Source organism: Tursiops truncatus, chromosome 18 (assembly GCF_011762595.2).
Source record: "Tursiops truncatus isolate mTurTru1 chromosome 18, mTurTru1.mat.Y, whole genome shotgun sequence".
Classification (NCBI taxonomy): domain Eukaryota; kingdom Metazoa; phylum Chordata; class Mammalia; order Artiodactyla; family Delphinidae; genus Tursiops; species Tursiops truncatus.
Window position 1 is genome coordinate 74,360,449 of NC_047051.1, and position 15,046 is coordinate 74,375,494.

A 15,046-nucleotide genomic window follows, 5' to 3' on the forward strand; every position below is an offset into this window, starting at 1 on the left:
TCACCATCAAAGGTGGGCTGCGTCTAGTTTCTCCCTACAAACTGTTCAACCCTCCACTCATTCCTCACCCCAATCCTTTTTTTTTAAAATTGCAGTACAGTTGATTGACAGTGTTGTGTTAGTTTCAGGTATACAGCAAAGTGGTTCATATATATATATATATATATATATGAATATATATATATATATATATATCTGTTCTTTTTCAGATTCTTTTCTATTATAGGTTATTACAAGGTATTGAATATAGTTCCCTGTGCTATATAGTAGGTTCCTGTTGTTTAGCTCTTTTATACACAGTAGTGTGTATCTGTTAATTCCAAGCTCCTAATTTATCCCTCCCCCCACTTTTCTCCTTTGGTAACCATACGTTTTTTTTCTATGTCTATGAATCTGTTTCTGTTTTGTAAATAAATTCATTTGTATCATTTTTTTTAGATTCCACATATAAGTGGAATAAGATACCATAAGATATCATATGATATTTGTCCTTCTCTGTCTGACTTATTTCACTGAATATGACAATCTCTAGGTCCATCCATGTTGCTGCAAATGGTATTATTTCATTTTCTTTATGGCAGAGTAATATTCCATTATATATATATATATATGTATGTATATATATACACACATATATATCACATCTTCTTTATCCGGTCACCTGCCCATGGACATTTAGGTTGCTTCCATGTCTTGGCTGTTGTGAATAATGCTGCTGTGAACATTGGGGTGCACCCACTGTCCCTTATACAGTTGATTACTTTATGCAGTTGATTACTGTTCGTCCACTGGAAATCTGTCATTCACCCCATTACCCAGAAAGATCTGACTACCCTGGCATCCCCCCTTTTCAACTTTAATTATATGCTTCACTTTAATGATTCTGAAAAAAACCAATCAAGTATGATATATTGGTATATCTATATATATCACAGCAATATCTTCCAACTGGAGGGCAGTATTCTTTTTTTTCTTTTTTAACATCTTCATTGGAGTATAATTGCTTTACAGTGGTGTGTTAGTTGCTGCTGTATAACAAAGTGAATCAACTATACATATACATATGTCCCCATGTCTCCTCCCTCTTACGTCTCCCTCCCACCCTCCCTATCCCACCCTTCTAGGTGGTCACGAAGCTGGAGGGCACTATTCCCGAGGACAGGAGTTTGAGGAGTGTTTCGGCTGTGAGATTGCAGAACAGTGCTCCTCCAAAGATTTCCACATTCAAATCCCCAGAACCTGTGAATATGTTACCTTACATGGCAAAGGGACTTGGCATAAATGACTAAATGAAGAATTTTGAGCTGGGCAGATTATTTTAGATTATCCCAATGTAATCCTGAAGGTCCTTATAAGAGGAAGGCAGCAGTGTCAGAGAGAGAGAGATTAGAAGATACCACACTGCTGGCTTTGGAGATGGAAGAAGGCCCAGAAATCAAAAAATGCAGGCAGGACTTCCCTGGTGGCGCAGTGGTTGAGAGTCCGCCTGCCGATGCAGGGGACGCGGGTTCGTGCCCCGGTCCGGGAAGATCCCACATGCCGCGGAGCGGCTGGGCCCGTGAGCCGTGGCCGCTGAGCCTGCGCGTCCGGAGCCTGTGCTCCGCAACGGGAGAGGCCACAGCAGTGAGAGGCCCACGTACTGCAAAAAAAAAAAAAAAAAAAAAAAAATGCAGGCAGCCTCTAGAAGCTGGAAGAGGCAAGGGAACAGACTTTCCTCTGTGTCCTCCAGAGTGACCACAGCACTACTGACACCTGGAGTTTTTCCCAGTAAAAGCCACTTTGGCCTTCTGAACTACAGAACTATAAAATAATAAGTTTGTGTTGTTTTGCATCATTAAATTTGTAATATTTTGTTACAGTAACAGTGAGAAACCAATACAAAATATATAGAGGAGAGAGTTTGTAAATATTTGATGTGGAAGTAAATGAATGATGACATGGAGCTTATGATGGACATATTAGATTTCATATCAAGTGCATAAGAGGAGGTCAGTCCTTGCTTAGGGGATAGAAAGAAGAAGATATTAGTGGGGTGGTGTGAGTGAGGAACAGAGAAAGAAGACTGATGCTGGTAGGTATCTGAGACTGGAGACTTCCAGAATATTGAAATAATGGAAATAATATTAAAATGACAAAAAAACCCTTCCACTACACTAGGAGACATAACAAAGTGATTAAAGATTAAAAAACTTTAGGACGTGGAGCAACAGGAACTCTCCTTCACTGCTGGTGGGAATGCAGAAAGGTGCAGCCACTTCTGGAGACAGTTTAGCAATTTATTACAAAACTAAACATCCTCTTGCCATACGATCCAGCAGTTGCCCTCCTTGGTGTCCCAAAGAAGTTAAACACGTATGTCCACACAAAAACCTGCGTACAGATATTTACAGTAGCCTTATAATCACCAAAACTCGAAAGCCACCAAGATGTCCTTCAGTAGCTAAGTGGAGAAATAAACTGTGGTCCATCCAGATCATGGAATATTATTTAGCTCTAAAAAGAAATGAGCTACCAATTCATGAAAAGACATGGAGGAACCTTGAATGCATGTTATTAAGTGAAAGAAGCCAATTTGGAAAGGTCACGTACTGCATGATTTCAATTATATGACAGTCTAGGAAAGGCCAAACTATGGAGACAGTAAAAAGTTCCGTGGTTGCTAAGAGTTGGGGGTGGGTACGAATAGGCAGATCAAGGAGAATTTTTAGGCCAGTGAAAATACTCTGTGTGAAACGATAGTGGTGGATAAGCATGGATAAACATCATTACACATTTGTCCAAACCCACAGAACGTATAACACCAAGAGTGAACTGTAACGTCAACTATGGACTTAGGGCGATGATGATGTATCAGCACAGGTTCATCCATTGTGACAAATGCCCCCCTCCGGTGGACAGTGCTGATAAGAGGAGGTGCTATGCACTGTGAGAGCAGTGGGGTCATGGGTGATCTCTGTAGCCCCCCCTCACATTTACTGTGAACCTAAAGCTGCTCTGTGGGAACTCCCTGGCGGTCCAGTGGTTAGGACTCTGCGTTTTCACTGCTGAGGCCCTGGGTTCGATCCCTGGTCAGGGAACTAGGATCCCACAAGTCACAGGGTGCAGCGAAAAATAAACAAACAAACAAACAAATAAATAAATAAAGCTGCTCTAAAAATCTAGAGTCTTCATTTAAAAACAAAAATTAAGAAATCTGACTTGAAGTAAAAGCTAGTTCTGGAAATGATGTGAAGCAGGAGAAACAACCCTGAGCCCACATTGCTTGCAGGAACTTTGGTGCAGACTCTCTGGTCCCTCCCTGGGCAAGAGACTTTGGATTTCTGTCTTTGACGGTCTCCCACGAGATTGGAACTGAATCCAGCTCTGTTTCGTGTCCATCTCTCTGATGGGGCCAGTTGGCTGGCAGACCGTGTCACTGTCTTTGTGCAGCCCCGGCCTACACTGCCGATGGGCAAGCAGTGGAGCATGTGAGCCGTGGGGAGAGACAGGCGACCTCAGGGACGGTTCAGCCACTGGCGACACCATGCCTCCCCCGTCTGCTGTTTGACAGAGATGCTAGGGGTGCCTCTTCCAGTGGCGTCAGCCTGTTGGCAGCTGTGCACAAGAGTCTTGGAAAGAACAAAAGTCTTTGCAGTTGCCTGTTAGTCCAGCTCCACTGTGCCTTTGAGCTTTTAACTCAAATATAACCTGTGGGCAAAGACACAGAGCACGTACGCTCGAGCGATGTCCGAAAATTATCCTCCAGCTGATGCTGACACTTTACTTAGACTTAACACCTTGGACCTGAATGTGGAGTTTTGAGTTCTTTAACGAAAGTATGAAAAGAGTTTTCCTCTCACCTGCCTAGAGTACAAACAAAATGTAAAATAGAAAAGCCAAGCTTTTGTTAGATCTGCCATTTATGTTGTCATGGTTTTTAACTAAGGCAAATAATATTGAATCATTTGTAGCACTTAGAGATTTATTTAAGTTATAATGTCAGTGGATATGTAATAGAAATAAACTAAATTGAAAGAGGAAAGTAACGATCATCATTTGTCTTTATTTTATTCTGCTTACCAGAGCTATCGTTCCCTTCTAAATTTGCTTTTTCAATTAAAAAACATTTATTGAACCCCTGCTAACGCTTTGAAAATGAATTATTGCATTTGGGAGAAAACCACCCCATTATTTTTCTCTTTTCTTCTTTGCCAGCAGAGTAACTTGCTTTTTGAGAATGTGTCTTAAAGAGAAATACTGTATCCACAGCCATAACGCATGGCTAAAAATGAACCTAATATTTTACACATTTGATAAATACGACGTCAGGATGTCCACACTTCAGCACTTGGCATTGTGCCTTGCGCCTTTTTATGGAAACTTCTTCCTTGCCTTTTGTATAAATACCAAAATCACATTGTCACCTGTGATAGAGCAGCTCCTCCTTTCTTTCCCTTCACACGCTTATTTTTATCCATACTTTTCTTAAATATTGGGGTTCTAAAAAGCCATCTGTTCTTTATTCTGTTTTCACACTCCACAATCCTCTTGGATAATTGCATCTGTTCCCTTGGTTTCATCTTGCAACTATACCAGGTAACTTCCGTATCTCCTCTTCAGCCCAAGTCTTTCTCCTAAGTTTCAGACCCATCCACCCAAGAGTCTAGTAGACTCTGTCCTGTGGCCAGCTCCCGGGGTCTGAGACTGAACTCATCAGGTAGCCCCTGACCCCCCAAATCTACTCCTGCTTCTTTATTCTAGCCCTGCCTGGCTGTAACTCTGATGCCTCCTTCTCAGTTCTCTCATCACCTGGTCCTGCTCACTTGCCATCTCTTGAGTCTGTTTTCTTGTCATCAGTCCTACAGTTAAGACTGTCACTTAGCCTTCTTGACTTCCCGCTGCAATTGTGCAGTGCCATCTTAACTGTCCCTTCTACCTTGAGTCTGCTTCCCTTCCATTTCATTCTCTATAGTTATTCCAGAAGTATCTTACACAGCATCCCATTTTTGCTCTGTGAAATCTCCCCATGTTTTTTCATAGCCTAGGGGACAAATTCTTCACCCTTAAGCTTTATGAATTGATCCCTGTCTATTTTTCTCAACTTATCTCTAGACTTCCCAGCTAACATCTACTAGTCTAAGCACACTGTGGTTTCCTCATGGATACTATTGTTTGGGGAGTAAACCTGATGCAAGGGTAGCTTCCAAATGCACTGCTAGCCAGGCCTTCCCAGAGGTTGCAGGGCATAAAAGCTGACACTCCAAATTAAAATGTCACTAACTTAATTTAAAACACACAGCAAGAGCGGGGGGGAAGAGATGAGTGTGTTAATGTGGATAGGATAGTGTGTGGGCAGCCAGAGGACCGTACGTACTACTTGAGCCCTGGGACGCAGAGGATGATGATGATGTGGTTATGCACCTGAATTGAAGGCTAAGCCCATGGATACAAGGTGCCCTGGGCTGATGCCACAGGCTTCCGGTTTTGGAGAACAGGTTCACCTGGCCACAGGTGTGGCTTGCTCATCAGCCTGCTGTCAGACGTGGGCTATCTCTGCTTTTCTAGGGTCTAGAGCACACTGGGGCCGGAAGGGGAGCATACTCGGTGACACTGGTGGGTGGCCACCTTCGGGGGGCCCAGAGCTGTCAGCCCGGAAGGGACAAGATCACGGTGTACCTCTGCCATTGTTACTATCTATATGCAGTACTCCTATTTCTGGACACTTGTTTTTATTTATTCCATCTGTCTTTGGCACGTCTCGCAGTTCACTAACACTTTTCTGGGTTCTGCCTGTGTTGCACTTTCCTCTTTACACATTACCTGTAGTTAACATATCCCCTGCATGTTGCCTTTATCTCTCAAAATACCAGCTTACCTACAGTTTACATTGAACACTTTTTTTTTTTAAAGGGCTTCAAATGCTTGGCTTTTTTTTTTTAATTAATTAATTAATTTATTTATTTTTGCTGTGTTGGGTCTTCGTTTCTGTGCGAGGGCTTTCACTAGTTGCGGCGAGCGGGGGCCACTCTCATCGCGGTGCGCGGGCCTCTCACTATCGCGGCCTCTCCCGTTGCGGAGCACAGGCTCCAGACGCGCAGGCTCAGTAGTTGTGGCTCATGGGCCTAGTTGCTCTGTGGCATGTGGGATCTTCCCGGACCGGGGCTCGAGCCCGTGTCCCCTGCATTAGCAGGCAGATTCTCAACCACTGGGCCACCAGGGAAGCCCCACTGAATACTTTTTATGAGTTTGTCCAATGTGTTTGTGTGTCTTGTCCTTCTAGCAGCATTGAACTCATTCTCAAACGCATAGGCTCCAATACTACACCATTCCAGCCTCGCACGATGATGTGTCTCCACGCCCTCGCTCCTCCCTCCTGTCGTATCTATCTGCCTTCCATTTTCCAGGCTAATTTTCATTCACCCTTCAAGGCCTGATCTTGCTTCTCCTCCCTTCAGAAGCTTCCGTGAGCCTCCATTGCGGACCAAAAGTCCGGGAGATAATGCTTCCTTTCTCTTCGCCTGCTGTAGTATTTAATCACAGTTTACTGTAACTTCATGCTTACGGCTTCGTTCTCTCACGTTACACTGGAACAGCCTTGGGCAGTGATGTTGCCTTGTATCTGTTGGTATTCTGAGTTACGCCAGGCTGAGTTATTCCCGGGGTGGAAATATGAGGTGTGGGGTGGATAACTAACGGTCTTTCTGTACTTTCCTCCCACTCCCGGTTGCAAATATTCTGGTTCCACTTCAAGACTGTGATTTCCCCCAACAGTTTAAGAAATCCCAAGAGGTGTCTCACGTGCATTCACGGCACAGTCCTCTCAGCTGCCCCGTGGAAGGTGCCACCGCGCTTCTGCCCTCCCCTGGCTCCCCCATGTCATCTGCGGCCGACGACTCTAGTGCCCGAGGAAGGAGATGATACCTGTCCTCCAGGGTCCCAGAGCAGCTGTGCTCTCTCACTGTAGCTTTGGTTTCCTTCACGTGCCTTGAAGCTCCTTGGAGGGTCTCTTCGTTTGGGGGCAAATAGTCTCCTTTTATTTTATACTCTGTTCGTGAGTCAAGATCAGTGCTGTCTTCACTTGCCGACAATTACAGAAATTGTACAACGCTCTGGCGATACTTTTCCTTCCTGAAGTGCTTGTAATCCGACTTCTGTGATCCTGCCCTGTCATGTTACTCTGATTTTTTTTTTTTTTCTTCGCTTCTTTCCCTGGGGCTTTTTGTTTTGCGTTTCTTTAACTAAAGCAAAAATCTGAGGCACCTGCTTATCTCGCAATCTTTTCTATAAATACCTGTCACAGAATTTTCTTCCATTCTTTTGCCTTGAGTTGCTACCTTTACGGTGTTGACTCCCTACTCTGACTGATTAATTTTGCCATCTTATCCAAGTTTAGTCATGTTCTCATTATTGTCTCCTTGGGGGAGGATTTTAATATTTCCCAGATTCCACTAGCTTCTCCAATCTACATTAGCCGTTGATTTCTGTCCTCAAAGTGGGAAATGGTCTGTTTACTCTAAAACCTTAGAAGAGAAGTTTTCTATTATATAAGTACAATGGGTGAAAATATGTAAATAAATTATTCAGGAGAAAGAGTTGAAATGCTTCCTCACTCAGCAATCTCTTTATAAAGGCAAGAGGGATTATGCCAGTAAAAACTTGAGTACTACACATGCATTTCCTCTCATTTAACTTGATTGCTAAATAATGATTAAAAGCATGTCTGAAATTGTATATCCATATATAAATATATAGATAGATAAGTAGATGGGCAGATGAGAGATACACACACATACACGCATGTTATCACTTAGTAGGGCTACATGATAATTGGATTGAATCTAGCAACTAGCATCAAGTATCCCCTGAGAATAATTAAGGCCATCTTTTATTAAAGTCTCATTATTTTCATTTTTCTTAAAGAAGGATTCCAAATGTTAAGAGCCTTGCTGCAGTAAAATAAACAGAATAATAATACTGTGATTTCAGTTTTCCACAAAGAGGGCTTAAATTATTCTCCTAGCAAAGATAATGATGGCAGGTGTCATAAACCAGTGGGTTCCCTCCTTTTCTATTCAAGGTGTTCATTGTACCAAGTTCGCCAGTTTTATATTGAGGTCAAATTGGCTTTGGCAATTCCTGCTGAGTTCCAGGCTCCCACTGAATTTTGCTTTAGGGAAAGTCTCTGGTCTTCTGCCCTCTGCCTTTGGGAGAGGACTTCCCATGGGCGTGAGCATCCTTGGTCCTGCTTCCTGAGCCCCCACTGTGAATCAGAGGCAAAGCTGCTGACGGCTGCCTGATATCCTGAGGGAGGGCCCCTCAACAGGGTCTTCTCGAAGAAAATTAGCAGCTGTGGAGAGAATTGGAGAGAATCGCAGAGTGGAGGGCTCTGCTCCGTGGGGTGTTTGCAGAGGAAATGTGTGTCTGAGGGCAGTGAAGGGGGGTGGCATTCTTTGTTGTCCTGCCAAAGCCACCGCCCACCCAGCTTCCAGGCTGGATTGTAGATGCTCTGCCCTCAGGGAGTTTTCCCAGCACCAGCTGGCAGAGCCGGTTCCTCCCTCTGCCCCCCCCCCCCCCCCCCCACCGGAGAGCTCCCACGTGGGTGGGAACCTGCTTCAAAGAGTCAGGATGATGCCCTGGAGCGCAGCAATGTGCCAGAGGATGAAGCAGAATCCGAGGCAGGTGTCACCTCCGTCCCTTGGCATGGGCTAAATCATTTTCTCACTTGTTCCTGTATTGGTGAGAGCACAGTTGAGTCCTGTGCCGCCTGTCCACACGGGCGGATGAAGCAGGGAGCTGATGAGACATTTGATTCTTCTTCACTTTGCATAAACGTTCCCTCAATAGCACCGTGGGGGGTTGAATTGTGCCCCCCCCCCCCAAGCTACATTGAAATCCAATCCCCGTACCTCTCTGAATGTGACCTTATTTGGAAGTAGAGTGTTTGAAGAAGTAAGTAGCTAGAGCATCCCTAACGTGACCCGCCTTTGTAAGAGACACAGACACAGACACAGAGGAAGACAGCCTTGGGGAGACAGAGGCAGAGAATGGGGTAGTGGCAGCTGCAAACCCAGGATGAGCAAGGATTGGTGGTTGCCCCCAGGAGCTGAGGAAGGCATGGAAGAGATTCTCCGCTAGTATACCGCCCTGCCGACGCCTTGATTCTGGACTTCCGGCCTCCAGAACTGTGAGAGAATTGTGTTCTGTTTCGAACCACCCAGTTTGTGGCACTTTACTCCCGTAGCCCTAGGAAACTAATACAAAACACGTATACCGGGAAGATTCTGTAAGAAAAACAAGGAGCGGTACCACCATCATTTTAGAAAACTGCCTTTTATCTGAAAGTTTAATATTGTGACCTGTGATTCAAGCTGAATGCTAGTGACTGAAACATTGTTCAGGTAAACTACAGACCCTCTCTCACCTGTCACAATGATAATACAAGTTAGCTCATGTTCTTTTCATTAGGGCTTTTAGAAGATTTTAGACAGGCACCGAAATGTACTCTGTAGCAAAAAGAATTAACCTTAAATCTGCTTTCCTAGTGCTGAATTACCACTAGTTGGTATTAAAATATCAGGCTGAGTGTAAAAGACCCATCTTTCTAGAAAGGCGCGGCAGTGCTGTTTGCAGGAAGCAGTTCACTCTCTACTGGGGTTGGAACAGCAGAGCTTGGCTGGCCTGTTACCATGTTGCAGTTGCCATGGCAACGTCAAACCAATGAATGGACCACCTCCCAGAGACAGGGAGGTGAGTACGTGTGAAATTGATTCCGTTGCACACAGGAATACGCTCAAGCCAAATTTGTCAGGATAGCATTTCTGGTAGGCAACTGCATTTTCAATTATATAGACATGATGAATGTGATTTTAAATATTTACCTCGGGTATTCTAGTAAAATGGTGTTTGAAAATTAAGTGCGCTATGGAAATTTTATGCTCTTTATATATGCTCTGCACTTGTTTCAGACAACACTGAATTTGTTTTCGTTCATCTAAATTTGGATAGCTAAAGCAGAATTTTACATCTGAGATGAATCTTTTGAGTTATGTATCCTTGATGTTTAACTGCTTTTATTTGCTCATTTTAGATGAACATGTTTAGAGAAATGACTTTAGAAAATGTAAATGAAAGTTGTTACTGTATGGTTTTATTTTTAGCTAACATCTGTAAAGTGTAACTTCCATTTTACATTGAACAGTGTAACATATAAGTAGTCTAAATCAGTGAAAAATAAAAGGTTTGCTATTTTAGTACTTAAGGAGCCCATGGTAAGGTTTTATAAAAATAATTTATTCACATGACATATTACTGAATTGTGTTCACACTCATTTTCAGCATGCAGTTATTAATATAGTGTTATTCTAGATATGAAGTAGGTCTTGAACTTGGTCCATGTAATCCTTATGATAAATGGTTTATTTGGGGTAATCTGATAAAATAGACGTGGTTTGCTTCCTTTCATTTCTTACTTATAGTACATACTTGGCTTTGTCTCCCCGTAAGGTTGCAGAAACTGTACAGAACAGAGCAAGATCTATCTGTGATGTGGTAATTACTGAAATGCCTTTATTCAATGTGGTTCATATTAACAAAATATATTTATCAGGCATGATCAATTTGAAATTAGAACATGTCTAACCCCAGGGGCCCGGTTCATGCTAAGAGCTGTCTACTTTCCCATTAGTTCAACTTGGAGAACAGAAGAGCATGACTTGTTTACGTAACAGAAACCAATATTTGCTCTCTTTTATTCTCTTCTCTGCATAGTCTTCCAAGGGCAACGTGCGCCAGATCCTGGCAAAACCCTTGCTGACCATGCATTTCCCCTTGGGCGATAAAATGGAACTGTCTAAACTAAAACAATGCTGCCAGAATCTTAGGACTTTCTAACAGTTCCATGTGGAGCCGTTGATTTTCCTTATGAAAAGATACAAGCGTTTTTTAATTCAAGCTGAGGTGAGGTATTATCAGATGTGTTCCCTTTTGCTTCACGATCAACACTGATATTTATTTGAAAGCACTGGCACACGAACGTGATGCGGTGCATCAAACTGTACTTTGTACTGACACACGTGTATCCGTTCCCATATGAATGCTATTACCTATTTCTTGTGTGTAAACCCATCTAGACATTTGAGCACCCAGACGTAGGGGAAAAATGCATATTCAAAGTACTAAATAAGACAAGCCATTCAAGCAGGTAAATCGAATAAATCCTCTCGTACAAAGTTACTTTGGGAATAATGGTATATTTTCTGGTACGAAGGTGGTAAGTAAGCACTGTTTAAAACAGAATCTCAGGAGACAAGAAAAATGTTTCTAAATACAACCTCACTCCATCAATGTCTTGATAGCCTTTCTGAATCTAGTTTTAATTGCCCAGGTAAGCTTTTTCATGGAAGGTACCCCGACTGTCAGAGAACATAAGGAGAGGTAGGAAGTGTAGAATAAGGGATTGTTCATTTTGAAATCACTGTCACGGTACCCACTGGCATATCATTTGCTGCAGATTTTAAGGGTGTGACAATTTATTAGTGACGAGCTCCATTTCTGGGAGACTTACTGTGTATACTGCTTGGGATACGTGCATTTAAAAATGACATTCTAGGGACTTCCCTGGCGGTCCATTGGTTAAGACTTCGACTTCCAATGCAGGGTGTGTGTGCTCGATCCCTGGTTGGGGAGCTAAGATCCCACATGCCTCGCGGCCAAAAAACCGAAACAGAAAACAGAAGCAATATTGTAACAAATTCAATACAGACTTTAGAACAATAAAAGATGAATAAATAGAAATGACGTTCTAGACAACTGGGATAGTAGTTTGGCACTTACAGGGACCAGTAATGCTGACCCGTGGATTTTATTGTTGCTGTTGCTGTTATTGGTCTGTAATAAGTACAGGCATCGACAGAATGTGCTTAGGAATATTCAGCCAGTGTGGCGCTGCTGTGACATCCAGGGGACTGGTCAGGGGAGTCATCTCATCAGTAGGGACCACGTAGGGTACTGCTGAGCCTATGTGATGTGTTGCAGGTGGTGTGAGCTGCATACGTTAGTAGGACCACACTTTTTAAAGACCATTTTATTGAGATATGGTTGACATGGAAAAAGCTGTAGAGATTTAATGTCTACAGCTCTGTGAGTTTGGGGATAAGTACCCATCCATGAAACCATCACCAGAATCAAGGCCATAGAGATATCCATCTCCTCCCAATGTGTCCTCCTGCTTCCTTTATTATTACTGTTGTTACCATTTTTTGTATGTGTGGTAAGAATACTTAGCATAAGAGCTACCCTCTTGGAAAATTTTAAGCATACGATAGACTGTTGTTCGCTGTAGGCACTATGCTGTGGAGTAGATCTCCAGAAATTAATTTTGTGGAACTGAAACTTTGTACCCTTTGACCTTCACCTTCTCATTTGCCCCTCCCCCTAGCCCCTGGCAATCCCCATTCTACCCTCTGCTTCTATGAGTTTGACTTTTTTAGATCCTACCTATAGGTGAGATCATACAGTATTTATCTCTCTGTGTCTGGCTTATTTCACTGAGCATAACGTTACAATGTTTTCAAGGTTCATCCCTGTAGCATTGTAACGTGTCAGAACTACTTTCCTCTTTAACACTGAGTAGTATTCCATTGTACAGATATACCGTATTGACTTCTCCAATTACCAATTGATGGACATTTGTTTCTACTTTTTGGCTATTAAGCATAATGTTGCTATATGTAGTCATGTATGAGATTTTGTGCATGTAGGGTGTCAGTTTTTTGGGGTATGTACTTAGGACTGTAATTTCTGAGTCATATGGTAGCTCCGATTTTAACATTTGAAGAGCTGCCAAACTGTTTTCCAAAGGGACAGCAGCATTTTAATATCCCACTAGCAATGGGTAAGGGTTCTAATATATTCATATCCTCACCAACACCTATTATGGTGTGAATCGTACCCATTTTACTGGGTGTGAAGTGGTACCTCACTGAGGCTGTAATTTGCATTTCCCTAATCACTAATCACGCACAGAGTCTTTTCATGTGCCTGTTGCCCAGTTGTATATCTTCTTTGGAGAACTGTCTATTCATATCCTTTGCCCATTGTTTACTTGGGTTGCCCTTTTATTGTCAAGTTGTAAAGGTTCTTTTTATAGCATTCTGGATACCAGTCCCTTATATGTTTGGCAAATATTTTCTCCCATTATGTTGGTCATCTTTTCACTTTATTGATGGTATCAACTACATGACAAGAGTTTGAAATTTTGCTGTAGTCCAAATTATCTCCTTTTTTTTGCCACTTGTGCTTTTGGTGTCATATCTAAAGAAACCATTGTCCAGTTCAAGGCCACAAAGATCTATGCCTACATTTTCTTCAGAGAGTTTTATAGTTTTAGCTCTTATATTTAGTTCTATGAGCCTGTGATCCATTTTGAGATAATTTTTGTGTATGGTGTACGGAAGGAGTCCGACTTTATTCTTTTGTGTGTGGATACGAAGTTTTTCAGTATCATTTGTTAAAAACCTATTCTTTCCTATTTGCACCTTTGTCAAAATTTAACTGACCATAAATGTGAGGGTTTGTTTATGGACTCTCGATTATATTCCATTGACCTTTGTGTCTGTCCTTATGCCAGTACCACACTGTCTTGATTACTGTTGCTGTTCAGTAAGTTTTGAAATTGCTAATGTGAGCTCTCTAACGTTGTTCTTTCTTTAAGATTGTTTTGGCTAGTCTGGGTCGCTTGCCTTTTCATATAAATTTTATGATCAGCTTACCAATTTCTTCACAAAAGTCTGATAGAATTTTGATGGAGTCTGTGTTGAATCATTGTGTAGATCATCTGGGGAGTATTGCCATCTTAATAATATTTTGGCTTTCCATCCATGAACATGGAATGTCCATTTATTACAAGTTCTTTCAACAATGTTTTGCAGGTTTTATTGTACAAATCTTGGACTTCTGTTATATTTATTTCTAAGCATTTTCATTATTTTTGTTGCTATTATAAATAATTTCCCCTGATTTATTTTGATTTGTTCATTATTAGTGCACAGAAATGTAATCGATTTTTGTATGCTGATCTCATACCCTGAAAACTTGTTAAATTCAATTATTAGTTCTAATAGATTTTTTTTTTTTGTATGGATTGCTTAAGATTTTCTTTATACAAGGGGATAGCTTTTGTTGTTAGAGACAGATTTACTTCTTTCTTCCCAATCTGGATGCCTGTTATTTCCTTTTATTGTCTTATTGTCCTGGCTGGAACCTCCATTACAGTGTTGAATAGAAGTGGTGAGAGCAGACATCCTTGTCTTGTTTTGATCTTCAAAGGAAAACTTTTAGGTTTTCATCATTAAATATGATACTAGCTCTGAGTTTTTTGTGGATGTCCTTTATCGGATTGAGGAAGTTCCCTTCTCTTCCTAGTTCGTTGAGTGTTTTTAACAAGCATGTTGTTGAATTTTGTCAAATGCTCTGTGTCTATTGCAATGATCATATGGCTTTTGTCCTTTATACTATTAATACGGTGTGTTGCATTGATTTCTTTTTACATGTTAAACCAACTTTGCATCCTTGGTATAAATCCTACTGGACCATGGTGTATAATCGTTTTTATATGTTTGCAAAGTTCATATGCTTATATTTTGTTGAGGATTTTTTTTGAATCTGTATTCTTTTTTTTTTTGCGGTACGCGGACCTCCCACTGCCGTGGCCTCTCCCTCCGCGGAGCACAGACTCCGGACGCGCAGGCCCAGCGGCCATGGCTCATGGGCCCAGCCACTCCGCGGCACGTGGGATCCTCCCAGACCGGGGCACGATCCCGTGTCCCCTGCATCGGCAGGCGGACTCCCAACCACTGCGCCACCAGGGAAGCCCTGAATCTATATTCTTAAAACACTTGTCTGTAGTTTTCTTCTCTTGTGATGTCTACTTTGTTTTGGTAATACTGGCCTCATAGAGTGAGTTGGGAAGCATTTTCTCTTCTTTCATTTTTTGGAATTTTTTGTGAAGAATTGGTATTACTTCTCCCTTAAATGTTTGCTCTAATTCCCAAATGAAGCCAGATGGGCC